Below are 15910 nucleotides of genomic sequence, written 5' to 3' on the forward strand. Positions count from 1 at the left end.
TAGCTTCCCAAGGGGAGTACTTCGAAGGTGACCATAGTGATTTTCAGCAATGAGGTATGTAGCACTTTTTCTAGGATGAGTTTGTGAACTGAATGTCAGACTTTAGTATGAACTTCCTCATATAATGTTCAAAATTAGTACTTATCAGGAAATAAACACTATTATTATTACTCTTACTTAACAAGTGAGGGAATTGAGACTTACAGAGGTTAAGCATTTTGCCCAAGATCACACAGCTAGTAAATATTCAGACTCAGGACTTGAAACTAGATGTTACAAACAAAACAGAGAAAAAAAGAACTCTTAATCATTTGTCCTGCTGCAGATTTTAAATTATTAATTTTAAGCTATATCTAAAACGCTTTTGGCCAAAACCACCTCTTCTAAAGTTATTATAGAATAAGTTGAATGAAATGCACAAAACAGACTGGTCAAATTTCACAGAGAATTAGTTTAGATCAATACTGTGTTTTCCCATAAATAAGACCTAGCCGTACCATCAGCTCTAATGCGACTTTTGGAGCAAAAATTAATATAAGACCCCATCTTATTTTACTATATAAGTAAAATTTTACTATATAAGACCAGGTCTATAACATAATGTAATGTAATATAATATAATATAATATATATTAATTTTTGCTCCAAAAGATGCATTAGAGTTGATTGTCCAGTAGGTCTTATTTTCGGGGAAACACGGGTAACAGAGTCAGTTCCAATAATAAACTCTACTTGTATTACATTTCACCATATTATGATGAAAATGGCTTTTTTTTCCCCTTGTAGAAATCTTTTCATGTAGCATGATAAGATGGTCTAAAACACCATATACCAATTTTCCTGTTAAAATCGTTCTGCAGAAAAGTTCTTACAACTGGAAAAACAAGGATTTCCTTGGGGGTGGGGATGGGTGGGTGGGTGATAATCTTCTAAACTTTAATGAGAATATCTCCTTAACAACATGGAGATGACATTTTTACATTCAGTTCTGCGCTGAACTTTGGGATCATATTTGGAGCTACAGTGGTACAGAGGATTTATTGGTCATATTTTTATTGAGTATCTCCTATAGGCAAAGGGTTTCTGACAACGAGAAGGTTATGCGGTCTAGTGTCAGACCTTACTGCCTTAGCCCGACTTGCGTGATAAAAGAGACTTGCATGACAAGATTAAACCCCTCTGTTTCTGAAACAATTTGATCAGTATGTCAGGAGCATCATTCCCACCTCAGGTGGAGAGGTAGAGAATTCCTTGTGCAACCTCAGACCAAAATAAACAATGGCTTTAACCCACGACGCCATAACCCACCTGACTTCAAGTATCACACAGTCTGGAAACTCTTACTGCTGTTCTCTATCCATTAGACTGAACACCCTGTGTGTTTACACTAATCTAACTTAGGTTAGCAACTCCTTTTAGAACCTTGACATTTGGGTCACTGGATATTTTTGGGGAACTCATCTACTTTCGGGATGAGTTCTTAGCCACAGTCTCAACTAGTCCCACCAGTTGGAGATCCCTGAGCTGACATTTAATTACGACACTTATTTGTTAGAACTGAGTGAACTTAAATATCACTTCATGTGTTATTTTAATAAGTAGATATACTTCTTCAAGTGGAATTTAATGGGGAAGCTCAATTTAAAAATCTAAATAGAAATGAAGTTGAAGTTAAAACAAGAGTACGGAAATGAGAAGGCCCAAGATTCCTCCCCATCAATCCACATCCATCATAAACACATATATACAAGGTCTTCAGAGCACAGTCTTAACATTCCTGATTAATTCCAACTAATCCTGAGTTGCAGGTACCTGATCCAGAGTCACCCAACGAGTGAGCCTGAGACCCCAAACTCAAATCCAGTAGATTAGTAAGGGCTCTCCAGAGAAACAAAATCAATAGGATGTGTGTGTATATATACGGAGAGAGAACAATTTACTAAAAGGAATTGACTCACACGATTGGAGGGACTGGTGAGTCTGAAATCTGCAAGGCAGGGTGGTAGGTTAGAGAACTAGGGTAGGACTGACTTTGTGGCTGAAGTCTAAAGGCAGCCTGGAGGCAGAATCCCCTCTTCCTTGAGGGACATCAGTCCTTTTCTATTAAGGCCTTCAACTGATTGGTTGAGACCTACCCACATTATGGAGAGTAATCTGCTTTACGCAAAGGGTACTACTGATTTAAATGTCAATTACATCTCAAAAGTACCTTCACAATGACATCCAGATGGTGTTTGAGCACATCTCTGGGTATTGGTAGCCTAGCCAAGTTGACAAAATTAATTTACCATAACATTCAGTGTTCTTAACCCAAAATCCTATTCTCTTTCTGTTATGAATAAGGATCTAGGATCCACTAGAGCAGAAAAGGCTGTGTAAGTATATGCTGCTTATGGCTTACCTAATACCCATTCTGCTGTTTCCCTCCCCAACAAAGCATAAATTTTTGTATGCAGGCCAATGAGCCTACCTAAAACATTAAACTTTCTGGTTTTCCCAAGAGTTATTTTTGGCCAGTGAAATCTATGTAGAGGTTATTGGGTGCAGTTTTGGGAAAGCTCTTTAAAGACATGAGCTGATTCCGCTGAGATGTGGTCTCCTAGCCTTTTCCTTGTCCTTTTATGTCTTGCCTGGAATTTGGTCCTGATGAATGAAGCTAAAGCACATAGCTTGTGATCACATAGCCTGTGATCACAAATGTCAAGAGGATCAAAGAGATCTAAGTCCTAACATTTTTGAGTTGATGCAACTATCACCAGATTTCTAATTATATGAGAAACATATACATATCTTTTTTGAAAGCTTGCATTAATATATGCTGGCTAAAGCCTTCGTTGATACAGACCAGGGTACAGACCAGATGATGACGATGAAGACCTTGCAAACTGGACAATGATGACCATTTTGAGACTGCGCCTAATGAAGGCAGGCAGGAGGGACGGTGTGATGTTAGCTGGACACCATGAGCACATCCCACACTGTAAGTGACTATTCGGCAGGAACTCTGGGAGACTGAACAGCTGCCATGATTTCAGCAAGAAGGTAAGTGGGCCTAAATGGCTACAGGAAGAAAGGAGATGTGAAAGTTTGAAAGAACCATGCTTCCTAGCCACGAGGTAGGAGAGTCTCTGGAATGAATTACAGTGAAACCTGTGTGACTTTTTTTCTCTGAACCTTTCTGAGATGTGAAAGGACAAGAGAAGAGCAGGAACAAATTAACTGCCTTCGTTAGCAACCTCCACTGTAATATGCCTCCTCCTGACAGATCCTGGGAAGAACTTTACCTTAACCTGTTTGTCAGTGTAAGCATCTCCTCACCCCAAGGTTTTTTTGCACAAAGACTTAACTGATTAAACACTCTATCTTGTGACAAGCGCCCACCTTACTGCAAGAGCTGAATCACAAATCACTTTTAGACATTATTTTTTTAGGAGTGTAGGGTGGGGAGAAAGCTCGAAAGGGAAAGAGAGGTAGTCGGTGTGAGATTATTTAAATTAACTCCTGCCTTGAGGTAGAGGGATATATCTCTCTGAACTTTCCATAGCCATCAACAATCTTTCCTAAAGATACACTCTTGAGTATCCAGTTTTGTGGAAAGAATAAAGGGTTGCACGGTAATGACAAAGGAATACGTGGGATACTTTGTGCATAGATTCTCCAGACAGAGTTGACCCGGGGAAGCTTGAAAAGATAGTGGATGACCTTGGGCACAAGACAGTCATTGGCTGGAAGTGAGCACGTAATATCTTCGGGGGAAAAAAGAATAGAATAGGGCAGGATTTAGTCAACTTTAAAGCTGGAGATATAGTGAGAACCAAGATGCATCTAGCAATAAAGAGTCAGGTCAGCCAGAGAACTAAGCTGGAGGACAAGAAACAGGTAGTTATGCGACAACATGGATGGATCTTGAGGTTATTATGCTGAGTGAAATAAGTCAGACAGAAAAAGTCGAGAACCATATGATTTCACTGATATGTGGGACATAAAACTGAAAACAACAAAAGAACAAGACAAACAAATGAAGAAACAAAAACTCATAGACACAGACAATAGTTTAGTGGTTACCAGAGGGTAAGGGAGGTGGGGGGTGGGAGATGAGGGTAAGGGGAATCAAATATATGGTGATGGAAGGAGAACTGACTCTGGGTGGTGAACACACAATGTGACATATAAATGATGCATTACAGAATGTATACTTGAAACCTATGTAACTTTACTAACAATTGTCACCCAATAAACTTTAAATAAAGGAAAAGAAAGGAAGGAAGGAAGGAAGGAAGGAAGGAAGGAAGGAAGGAAAGAAAGAAAGAAAGAAAGAAAGAAAGAAAGAAAGAAGGAAGAAAGAAAGAAAGAAAGAAAGAAAGAAGAAAGAAAGAAAGAAGAAAGAAGAAAGAGAGAAAGAGGAACAGTGGGCAGGAATTATAGCTGAAACTCCTGACAAAGGAGATATAACCTGTCTCTTTCCTCCCTCCCTCCTTCCTTCCTTCCTTTCCTCCTTTCCTTCCTTCCAGGGCATCAGAAATATAGGGCTCATTTTCCTGGTCAATCTGATTCCTTCCTGTTCTCTCAAAACCCAGCTCATTGCTATGGGGGAAAAATGGTTCTCATTCATAGTTCACCTTGAGAAATCTTTCGGGAAACATAGAAATATAAAGGCATTTCTTCAATCATGTTTATTGTACCCCAAGCCCCACCACGTTTCCCACCTCTCTGTTGTCAGAATAAGATGATTACTTTATGCAAAAATACAGCATTAGGTGTGATTTTTGACAAGGGAAGTTACTATATTTTAAAGATTTCGAAGGACAATTGAACATAAGACTCAAATCTTTTATAATGCATCCAGAGGGCTTTCCAAATTATCCCATTGAAGTAGGATTTTATTAAATTAATATAAACTTAGCACTTGCTAAATTAACAAATACATATTTTAAATATTCCGGGAAGAGCCTATTTAACTCTCTGAGCAAAAGGCAGAGACAAGCACCAACATGCCTTTTTCTTATTTTTCGTCTGCCCTTCAATTCCCTTTCCCAGTCCCTGCACTTTTGTGGCCTTTATTTCCTTTTGGCCAAAGAGTCAATTAGTTAATTAGAATCTAATATTTGTTGGGTATCTACTGTGCAAACATGTTCTCATTTAATGCTTGCAATAACAATCCCAATCTTTTTTTTTTTTTAAGAGCGGTTTAGCCGCTTGTGCAAGGCCACTCAACTAGTAAAAATGGTAGAAAGTTTTCATTTTCCCTGAATTACATTATCAGCTTAAAAAAAGAGACATCTTATTAAATGACAACAATTCTGTACATTACCTCAAGTTCTCATCAAAGGGCCTGGATGGGGGAAGCAGAGGCGAGAGCTAAAACTGAGAGTGTTTTAGGCACATACAAACCGAGACGAATAGACTCATTATGTCCATTTAATAATGAATATCTGGAGCTTTGGTGCTAAAATCATCATTGAAAATGAAAAACTAGCATTCTAGTGTAGCAATTTTCTAAATATATGCAGAAATATTGCTTTATGCAACAGAATTTGTATTAATGGTGGATTTAATTTATAGTGACCCAGTTAAGGAAGCCAGCGACCAGCATAATCAGGAAAACAGCTTCCTTAACAGTGTTCACACTTCTTCACCACTGGTCCTGTGACTTTTTTTGTTTTTGGCTCTTTGTGATTGGCAACCATATACCTTTGACTTTCCCAAAAGGCAGAAAAGGGTAAATGAGCTGTTTGGTCACTGTTTAATCATGAAACAGTTTCCTGCTTTTACAATTATATGATAAGAAAAGATTGCTTTCCATATTCACCACAATAAAGGACTACATTTTAAAACTGTTTTCCTTTGATGGTTCAATGGCTTTGTTTTTTAACTTACACTATCCTGGAAACTGAAAATATATTAAATCTTCAGATAATATGAAAACCACAAAAGTTTTAGAAGTTTCACATGAGACATTGGAGATTTGCTCTATTTTCTACCCGAAGAATGTAATTTCTGAATATTTATTTAGTTTATAGAACAGTAATAATTACAAATATGATAACACAAACCTACATTTTCCAAATCTTCTCAGAGCATAAATACTTACATTCAAGATGCAGTTCTTTGGTGCTCACTTCGGCCGCACATACACTAAAAAAAATTGGAATACAGAGAAGATTAGTATGGCTCCTCCACAAAGATGACACACAAATTCATGGAGTGTTCAAAGATTCAATTCTTTGAATTCAAGACTTTCATGTGTGAGAATTCAAAAACAACCTAGTTTACTATATTTTAATATTATACTGCTATAATCTTTAATTTTTTTTATGTTTGAAGCATTTACATGATCTATTAAATAAGGATAAAGTTCAAAATAATCTATTTTTAATACTATCCAATTTTCTGATTATATTCAAATATTATTTGCATATTTACACTGAATTAAAAATAGTTTGAAACCTCAGCATTCCTAAAAGAGGAAATATTCCCTCAAGACCCTTCTCAGCATTTTCAGTCCACAGCATAGTAGCTTGTATATATTTTATAAGCAAGTAAAATTTAGTAAACTACTAAATTAGGGAACCACTATGAATTATCTGTCAAAATTTTATACTTTATGTTGGACAAAATTTAGGAAATTTTAAACATCCAGAAATTATTATCTAAAATAAAGCATAAATCAATAATCAAATTAATTCTAAGCTAGGGCCTGTGGCTATAGGACACGTGGAGATGTGAGCTTATTTTCAAGTATTCCACGAATAGCAGCAGTACATTTAGCTATAATCCTGTTTTTGCTAAACATTTTGTGACTTAAAACTGGTAACTCTTAATGGAATTGTGTGTGTGTGTGTGTGTGTGTGTGTGTGTTAGTTATATTTACCTTAGTGCATATTTAACATCTGTCAATTGTGAACAAATTCATTCACATACATAAACTTTGCCTAGGACACGGCTTCTTTTTTATTTCGTTTCCTGGTCTCCCTTTACTATACCACTTCCCTTCTGCCTTCTCAAAAGGACATTTCTACTTGTCCTGCTCCCCCAAAGCAGAACCGGGGCAAGGTGTCATTCTTGCTGCCCCCTCTCATTTAGGCTCTGTGGTTCCACAACCATAGATCTTCAAGAAACCCTTGTCCTCTGAAACCCTTATGTCACTACTGCTTTCCTTACGGCTTCCTTTTACTGACCTCCAGGAGACTCAGCTCTACAACTTCAACACCTGGATTGAACGTTATCTCTTCTCATGGCATCCTTCCAACCCTTTCAGCCCAATGGGTCACCTCTAGCTGGGACACCCTGGTCATTACCCAGAACTGGTCCTTCAAGATATCAAATTCTGAAACCGGCCTCCCAGCTCACAATGTCCTCCTTACATCATGAGCTCCCAGACTCCTATGGAATCTGTTGCTTTGTCCCTGTCATGACTCTTGATTTCTAACCCCTTTGTACTATCCTCAGGTATGAGAAACCCCACTGCCCCGTTGGCCTCATTACCCAGTTAAAAATCCCATGGTCAACCACTTAAACTTTCCTTTCACTAGCACCTTCACGTTAGTCTCCAATCCTGGACACAGTCTATTTCCTCCTATTCAATGGCTACACATTGCTCAAGGATGTCACATAGTGGTGTGTATTGCAGGGACTATTGATGTATGCTCTCTGAGCTCAGCTGGGTTTTCAGTGTTGCTCAGTAATACTGTCCTATTTCTTATTGACTTCACTATTGCTTGTGATCTACCTGAAACTTACTACTGACTGTTTAACTTTCAGCGTGTGACTTCTACATTCCTTTCATTGAGAAAATTTAGGCCATCTAATATGAATTCTCTACTTCTCTCCTATTATATTAAATGGTCTCATCCAAATTACCCTTTCCTTTCCTTCTCTTCTTTTAAAAGGAAAGAGCTCTCTCTATTTTTCCTTCTAAATCTTACTACCTAGTTTTTGAGCCCATTTCTTCCCATCTCAGGAACCCAGTGTCTTCCAGTTCCTTTAATTTCCCCCCTCACTTTTTTTTTCAGTTAATCCCTCTTTTTTCCTTCCTAAAAGAAGGCCCAAATTGTCACCAAACTAAAAAGGCTTTTCTTATTATTGCTTTCAACTTAAAAAGCCCTCCTCTTTCTCTTTTACTTTATAACAAGACTTCTTTAAAAGGTCGTCTGATCTTTCTGCTCCATCTTCCTTCCCTGGCATTCTCTCTTTTCAGCAATTCAGAGTCCAGACTTCCCCTCACTGGTCCACTGGAACAGTTTTCTCCCAGATAACCACACAAATCCCCATATCCAGTGTCTTTCCCTAAACTACTCTTAACTTTAAATCTAACCCCATAGACCACTCCTTCTCGAATATTTAAATCATCTTATTAACAAACATTTAAACTGCTACGATATACAGCACACACAATACAAAGATAACTATTACATGCTCCTTAAGAAGCCCATGAAGTTATGAATGAGAGTTATTCCAGCAGAGACAGGAAGAGCTGGGGCCACCTTCACCAATGTGTCATCTTAGATACTAGGGCTTGCCTGCTAGGTAGAGAAGAGGAAGGTGTGCATGGCAGACAGAGTCAACATGCCTGGGGCACTTGCCCAGCATGTTTGGGAAATAGAAAAAAAAAATAGGGTGTTTGAGTAGATGTAGAATATCAAACATTTAGGGTGCTATAAGGGGACTACGGAGGTAGTTTGAGGTGATTTGTCAAAGGACTTTTTAGACCAAGTAGAAGAGGTTAAAACCTGTCCCATTGGTACTAGGGAGCCAATGGAGACTATTAAGATGTAGAGCTTCATAATGGGATTTGTCCAAAATAAAGCAGAGTATAGATCTCCTGAAACTAGCTCTTCATTTACCAAAGTTTTGTTGAAGGGTAACTTCATGCCCATAACCATTCAGTCTTTAACATTTGGACAGCTATGTCTAGTTTGCCCTTCCCAAATCACTGTTGATATCTTTGGTACCAAATCCTGTCCATTGCACTCTCCATCATCTCTTGCAACTTGGTTTTCCATGCCTCCCATCCTCCAGATTCAGATTCCAACTTCACCTATGTGCTCTTGCCAGGACTTTTGACACACATCATGCATTGGTGTCTCAGCCTCTAGAGTCTCTCCTTTTGCTAACACATTCCCCACAGTGTTGGAGTTATAGCATCTCTACAAGGAATAAACCAGCATGCCAAACATGTTCTCCAGTTCCACCTGATATGAGAAGGCTTTTCTTTCCTATTAGTAAACATTTGTTGAGCACCTACTGTCTTAGAGGCACCATACGGCATTTTGTTGTCTTATTTTATATTTGCACTGATAAAAGTGAACTGGCATCTTAAGATAATTAACCCTAGAGCTGGGAGGACTACGGGTGGAGCTGGGCCCCTTGTTAATTCTGCAGTCCTGACTTCCTGTTAAACTTTGTGGTAACTGCAGGGGCTGGGATACTAATAAATAGAATAGCCATTTTGGATTTGGGTGTTTCTTCTTCATGTGGTTGGTTGGTTGGAGTGCCAGTCAGAAGTGTGCATTCGCACACTCCTGGGGTGACCTCGTTTTTTTTTTTTTTTCTTTTCCTGAATAAACCATTCTTTTGGTGGATTTTTCTGGAAAGCTATTTTTGCCAGTCGACAGCACCTAACAAAATAATTCCCTGTTAACACTAAAATATGTCTTTCTTAGCTGTATATGTGAACTCTGTCAGCATCTCCCTCTCCTGAATCCCGGGTCTCAACTTTAATTTGGTAATTTTGTCCCTGAACACACTGGATACGTTAACTCTTTACTCCAAGTCATCTGGATAAACAGAGAACTCATTCATCTCTGGTACCACCTCAGAGGAAATAGGATCCCTACTACCCCATAAAAACCACTGAGTTAGTGCCTTCAAAATGTTGGTACGTGGTATAGATCAATCTGACCTAGAAGCCACTGAAATTTGTGACTAACTGCTGAACCACTGGAATCATTTAGAAATAGCTTTGGGGCAGTGCTCCATTTTTATAACTTTGATAATAAAACTAATGTCATCATTATAAAGTGTAGTTTTACTTTGTTTCATTTATACTTTTTAAAAATAAGAACTCATGCAAGCCTACTAGTTGATATAAATGATTTGTTCTTGTTGTGCATATGGTTTAGTACCCGAAAAATCCGGAAGCACAAAGTATTGTGTAGTAAGTTATAATCACCAAATGATAGATCAGAGGCTATACAAGAAAACATTTCCACTGAACCCCTTGGTCATGAAATATTAAGAAATAGGCAGCCAGGCTGACCCCTTGCCTTCAGGCAGGGCAGAAAGTGGAAGCATGTGATCACAAGTGCTCTTACGGAATTAAGTCCAAGACAGAAGTTGAAAAATGCTGGCCATTGGGCTGAACTGGCTCATTGCTGTATATTATTTAAACTGCATCATTTAAATAAACATCTACAACTTGGGAGAATTCACATAAAAATTAAGACTTGTGGCTCTTATCAAAAACACAGAAGATCTGTCAGTGCATGTTCAACAATCAGATGGTCCTACGTAGGGAAGGAACACATTCTTGAAAAGGTATTACCTGTTAACTGCCCTTGCATCTCATTTGATTTCTGTCCCTAATATAACTCTGGAGCTAAGGTGTGGTGAAGGGTGGGGAGGTAGGGAGTACTGAGGATGCCTGGGGTTCCATTTCCTATCATCCTAATGAGACAGGGTCCCTGTCAAAATTATGATTGCAAAAGAATATGCAATGTTTTGAATATTTGAGTGCATTGATTCATGCCAGCTGGATACAACATCAATAATTTTCTTGTTTAAGATTTAAAAGACCCACTCAATTTCTACTTATATCTTATTCCCTCACCTTTTTAAGAATAGTGGGCATCAGACGCATTGATAGACACAGTGCACAGGGAGGAGGGATGTACACAGGAAATGGTCTTCAGTGTAGAAATTTACAGCAGTAAATTCTGTTAAGGAATATCACCAGTGGAAAGCCAAGGAAAGGAAAAGACAAAAATCATGGGCAACTAAGATGGAAAGAGAATTCCTAGTGTGACAAGAAGCTAATACAGAACTGAAAGCAGAGGGTTAGCCTTTTCAGTTGTTTGAAGACACCCAGAAAACATCAAAGCTTAGAGCTGGACTGCATACAAAAGGGAAGTCTAGAGAAGTCCCCAAACCGATAGAAGAACCGACTTCCCTAAATTGTTTACGGGTGTTTGCCTTTGGTGAGCCAAACCACTGAAATAAGGAAGGAGGCAGGATCAAGATTTTCTCTTCCAGATTCAGAAGAGCCATCTTTTGCTGGTTTTGGATTTACAGCAGCTCTATTTCCCTACAGAGCATAGAGCTTTATGTGAATTCATTCATTGCCTAAACCAATTCTGCAAACATGTAAAAGCTCAGTATTGGTAGACAAAGAAGCCAACTGGTTCATACCATGTTTCCCGGAAATTAAGGCTGGGTCTTATATTAATTTTTGCTCAAGAAGATGCATCAGGGCTTATGTTCAGGGGATGTCATCCTGAAAAATCATGTTGGGTTTATTTTCCAGTTAGGTCTTACTTTTGGGGAAACACAGAGCACTGAATTGTATACCTTTTATTAACATGCATCCCAGGGACTCATTTGCATTACATTTGCATCTCCTTGGGCATGGACAACCCGGAAAGCAGCTGCAAAGCACTTGATATAAGGAGGAAATGGGTTAGTTGACTGGCAGGCTTGTTGAACTGTGTGTGAAGTTAAGTGAAAGGAAAGAGGAGAGGCATTGGTAAATACAGTTAAGACTGAAAATGAGTATTTAGGTTTCTTAAAAAATACTTTTTCCACTTGAAAACTGTTTTGGGACTTAGAGCCACAACAACAGAAATTGTTCTTCCGGGCAAAAAAGTTCTCTGAAAGGAAAAAAAAATACTAAATGCATATCTTGGCAAGGGGTTTTATATTTGAATTTAGACTTTAAGATAAATTTGTTTATTAGACAGTATAAGAAAGCCATTTCAGAAAAAAAATGGTCAGAAAAGTTTAGGTTTTTTTTTCATTAAAAAATCCCCACTGCGATATAAATTGATTGATATTCCTATTGTGTTCCCTCAAATATTACATAGATTGAAAAATTGTAATTACAAAATGAATGAAAAAATAATTCCATAAAGCTTGTGCACTTACACATGAAAAACCACAAAAATGTTATGACATAACTCAGTAGTCAATATAGGGAGACATTTTTTAAGGTGAAGTGAAGTGTGCATTATTACAGCATCAGCAAAAAGACCCCGTAGCTGGAATTAATTTTTTTTAGAGTTCTGGCAAAGTGACATGTTATTCAAACATGCCCTATGTGCCTCACACTTCCATATACGTATCTGTAATTCAAAGCGTATGACTTTTGCGAAATATGTTCAATCTGTATACACGCACCTACTTGAAAGGGTTACATTACTCAAGCCACTGCCAAAGAACCACTTTTAAAAAGAGCAATAACTCACTGTAAGGACCAAGGTGTTTCTTACTATAAGTGTGTTTTAGCCAACTTTCACACACCAAAACTTGCTTTAAAAAAATTCAGAATTTATGAAATAAACAACACATTGTTCATTGTCCTTCGAGCCCATCCACTGGAAAAAGAAATGAGATTTTTCAAAGATATTACTTGAAAACTATATCACCATACTTGAAAACTACCATTGCAAAAGTCCTAATGCTCATCAGGGAGTAAAAAAATAGATTATCATTTTTCAACTTAATGATGAATTTTAAAATGTTCCATATCACCATATGAAATATATTTTGAAAAACATATTTAGATCCTTGTGTGCTATTTAATTGCTATGTGCTGCTCTAAATAATTTTCAGCTAAACAAAAGTTTCAACTCCTGTGAAACATAGTTAATAACAGTAACTGCATTTTTACAATAACTTACAATCTTCTGAGATGACGTTTCACCACTCCTTCGGTTAGGGCTGGCAAATATGATTTCTGTTACTATTCTATTTTAGCTTTTCAGTGAGTGCCAGCAAACAAAATTATATTCCTTCCCTTTTATGGTTTTCTGCAAGGCCCTGGCTTGTAGAGAAGGCACTTGTGAGGTTGCTAACATTAAGTTAATGTTAAACAGGTTATATTTTAACTACAGCTATTTTGCAGATTGGATATATGCACATTTTGATTCTTTTCTACAAATTTTGGTAGTTGAAAATAGTAAATGACCATGATTTCTTATTTATTTTTATTACTGAAATCGTGGCCTGTCTATACCTTTAGAAACATTAGTTCCTATGAAAAGGAGATCAGGAATATCGATTGATAGGAAAATTAAAGTCCAAGCAATCAATATTTTTTGTTGATTTTAAATAATTTAGAAGCCAAAAAAGGAAATTTGTCCACTTTGCCAAAGTGCAAGGCATTTTAGAGTTTCATGAAGAAAGAAGTAAACACTAACATGAAAATAAGGAAACTGCTTAGAAACAAATGTGAAGGGAAGGTTGCTATTAGAGGACATGGTAGCTTGCCATTAAAAATGGTGACGGTCCCAAGAAGACTGTTTAGCTAATGCCAGAGACTCTATCAGCAAAATAAAGAAGCATGCTGTACCTCAAACGTGTCTCTATACAGTTTGTGAAAATGTCTGAGTAATCTTTAAAACAGGAGTGAAGAGTGTAAGCCATGCTAGTCATGATCATGTTTGAAGGGATTCTCTAGTAATCTCTATCACTGCTCTAACCACACCTCCAGGCTCCCATCTATGTACATGTGACAAATGTAAGGAATAAAAAAAGTATTCATCTACAGGATTCCAACAAAAGCTCTAAATATCTTTCTTCTATGTTTTGACCAAACATATTGGCGTTGTTTAGATATAACTAAAGAAGGTGAAAATTAATTTAGGTAAAAGAGTGAAAAAGAGGCCAAAAAGGCACTGCTAACAATGTATATTACAATTTGCCTTCATTTGATAAAATTGTAACTCCTTATGTACTCAAAAACAACTTTTAATGGCATGTATTTATTGAGCTAACAACAACAAAAAATTCTATAGGATCAAATATTGTAAACTATTGAAATTCAGGATAATGCATCTTTTCCTATGTAACCCATTACCTTATGAAATAAAGGAATATTTTCATTCATTGTCCTTTACTGAAATGCTGCCTTATAAAAATTAGTAGAACTCTGGGGCTTCCAGTCAAGATGGTGAAATAGGTAAACCACGTAGGCTCCTCTCACAATCACATCAGAATCACAACTATACTACAGAATAACCATCATTGAGAATTGCCTGAAGTCCAGCTGAACAGAAGTCCTATAACTAAGGACGTACAGAAGAAACCATCTCGAGACTGGTAAAAGGGGCAGAAAAGTGGAATGGGCTTGTCCCACACCCACCTGTGGCAGTTACAAATCAGGAGTTATTGCTCGGCTATCCCAGGGGAGGAACTCCCAGAGGAATGAGGGGTCCCAGACACACCAAACTCCCTAGCCCATGATTCCAGTGCCAGGAAGGGAAGTCCCCACAACTTCTTGCTGTGAAAACCAGTGGAGATTGTGGCTGAATGAGACATACAGTGGCTGGAGTCCCAGGGCCCACACCTGGATGTCCTGGCTGACAGATTCAATCTCTCTAAACTCCAGCAGCTAGAAAGGCACCAGGGACATACAGGGAGGACTGAATTGGCTGATTTCAGGGTGAGAGCTAGAGGGTCAGCTTTCTCCCAGACAGAAGTACTGGAAGAAGCCGTTACTCATTAACCCAGCTAACACTGTTCACCTGCCCTGGTGACTCCCTGAGACCTCACCCAATCCAACGTGTGGTTCACCCAACCCAAGCCTCTTCCAGTGGCTCTTCCATACAAACAGACTGTCTTAGCTCAGGCTGTTGATTTTTCTAAAATCTCTGAAAGGTTCACAAACCCCAAATAATCAGCACCTGAACTCAGTGTGTCCTGTACCACTTGCTAAGCAGCCCCAAGACCAGCACTAGTGGCAGCCAGCCTTGGTTCACAGCTTGGCCTCTCCCAGGCACCTTCAAGCCCAGCACAATTGTAACTATCTACAGATTACTTTGTAGCTCACAGTAAGTGGCTTCAGGCAGGGCGCAGGGAGTGGCTGACCCTGGCCTGCAACAGAATCCCTCCCAAGAGTCCCCACAACCAACATACCTGGTGGACTGCTTCAGACCACACCAGAGCACGACCCAACCACCTCCATGAATGACACAACCAAAAGGCAGACTGAACAGGATCAGAGCTCTGCTAAAGTGAAGACTCCTTGAAGCCCACATCAAGACTCATCATAATTAAAATGCCAAAGTTTAAAGACAAAGAGAGAATTTTAAAAGCAGCCAGAGGAAAGCAGTTAGTTATCTACAAGGGAGCTCACATAAGACTGTCAGATGATTTCTCATCAGAAATTTTGCAGGCCAGAAGGAATTAGCAAGAAATATTCAAAGTGATGAAAAGTAGGACCTGTAGCCAGGATTACTCTACCCAGCAAAGCTGTCATTTAGAATTGAAGGACAGATAAAGAGCTTCCCAGACAAGAAAAAGCTAAAGAAGTTATCACCTCCAAACCAGTATTACAAGATACATTGGGACTGCAAGAAGAAGAAGGAGAAGGAGAAGGAGAAGGAGAAGAAGAAGAACAAGAAGAACAAGAAGAAAAAGATAAAAAATAGGAATAATAAAATGGTAATAACAACATATCTATCCACAATTACTTTAAATGTAAATGGATTAAATGCTGCAATAAAAAGACCTACAGTGACTGAGTGGATAAGAAAACAGGACCCTTACATATGCTAACTACAAGAGACTCACTTCAGATCAAAAGGCAGACTGAAAGTAAAGGGATTAAAAAAATATTTCATGAAAATGGAAACAAGAAAAGAAAGCTGGGGTCGCAATACTTATACCAGACAAAATAGACTTTAAAACAAAGGCT

The 15910-nt window shown here is 38.2% G+C and overlaps 1 non-coding gene across 1 annotated transcript; it reads left to right on the top strand.

Annotated features, from left to right (window-relative positions):
- Positions 1-6111: 6111 nt before the first annotated feature.
- Positions 6112-6219, top strand: LOC117014595 (U6 spliceosomal RNA). The gene has a single exon (XR_004421547.1). It is a non-coding gene; the product is annotated as a U6 spliceosomal RNA (small nuclear RNA).
- The last annotated feature ends 9691 nt before the right edge of the window (positions 6220-15910 follow it).

This window comes from Rhinolophus ferrumequinum, chromosome 2 (genome assembly GCF_004115265.2).
Source record: "Rhinolophus ferrumequinum isolate MPI-CBG mRhiFer1 chromosome 2, mRhiFer1_v1.p, whole genome shotgun sequence".
Classification (NCBI taxonomy): domain Eukaryota; kingdom Metazoa; phylum Chordata; class Mammalia; order Chiroptera; family Rhinolophidae; genus Rhinolophus; species Rhinolophus ferrumequinum.